This window comes from Lutra lutra, chromosome 9, assembly GCF_902655055.1.
Source record: "Lutra lutra chromosome 9, mLutLut1.2, whole genome shotgun sequence".
Lineage (NCBI taxonomy): Eukaryota > Metazoa > Chordata > Mammalia > Carnivora > Mustelidae > Lutra > Lutra lutra.
In genome coordinates, this window is record NC_062286.1 from 60,860,640 (window position 1) to 60,861,676 (window position 1,037).

Sequence of the window (1,037 nt, forward strand, 5' to 3'; positions counted from 1 at the left end):
GTATTGGCAAGGATGTAGAGAAAAAGGAACCTTCATGTACCACTGATGGGAATGCAAACTGGGCAGCCACTGTGGAAAACAGTATGGAAGTTCCTCAAAAAATTTCAAATACAAATACCATACAATCCAGTAATTCCACTACTAGTATTTACCCACAAAAAACAAAAACACTAATTTGAAAAGATCTATGTACCTCTATGTTTACTGCAGTACTATTTACAATAGCCAAGATATGGAAGTAACTCGAGTGTCAGTGTACAGATGAATGGTAAAGATGTGGTAAGTACACACAATGGAATATTACCCAACCATAAAATAGAATGAGATCTTGCCATTTGTGACAACATGGATGAACCCAGAGAGTATTACAGTAAGTGAAATAAGTCAGACAAAGACAAATACCATATGACTTCACTTATATGCACTATCTAAAAAAAAATGAATAAACAAAATGCAGAAACAGACCCATAAACACAGAGAACAAACTGATGGTTGTTGCAGGGAAGAAGGTGGGAGGATGGGCAAGATGGGAGAAGGGGAGAAGGAGATACAGGTTTCCAATTATGGAATGAATAAAATCCCCAGAGAAAAAAGGTATAGCATAGGGAATATAATCCATGATATAATAATAGTGTTGTACAGTTGACAGATGGCAGCTACACTTGTGATGAGCCCAGCATAATGTATGGAGAAGTTTAATCACTATGTTGTACACCTGAAACTTACGTTGACATTGTATGTCAACTATACCCAAAAAATTTTTAAAGGCGCTACTTTATTTCCAATTACATTTTCTACTCACCACAAATGGAAGCATAAATAAATATTTATATTCCTCTAAAGACTCTAGATGGGAAGTACTTCTAAGAATTTGAAAGGCAAAGACAGAGAACCCACTGAGACAGAGAAAAAGTTTATATATAGGTCAGTGCTGCTACCATAGTTTCGGGGCAGAGGGAACGGCCTCTTTTGGGAAAACGTAATCAAACACAGGAAACAAAAAGAAATCATAGATTATTACACATTACACATGAAAA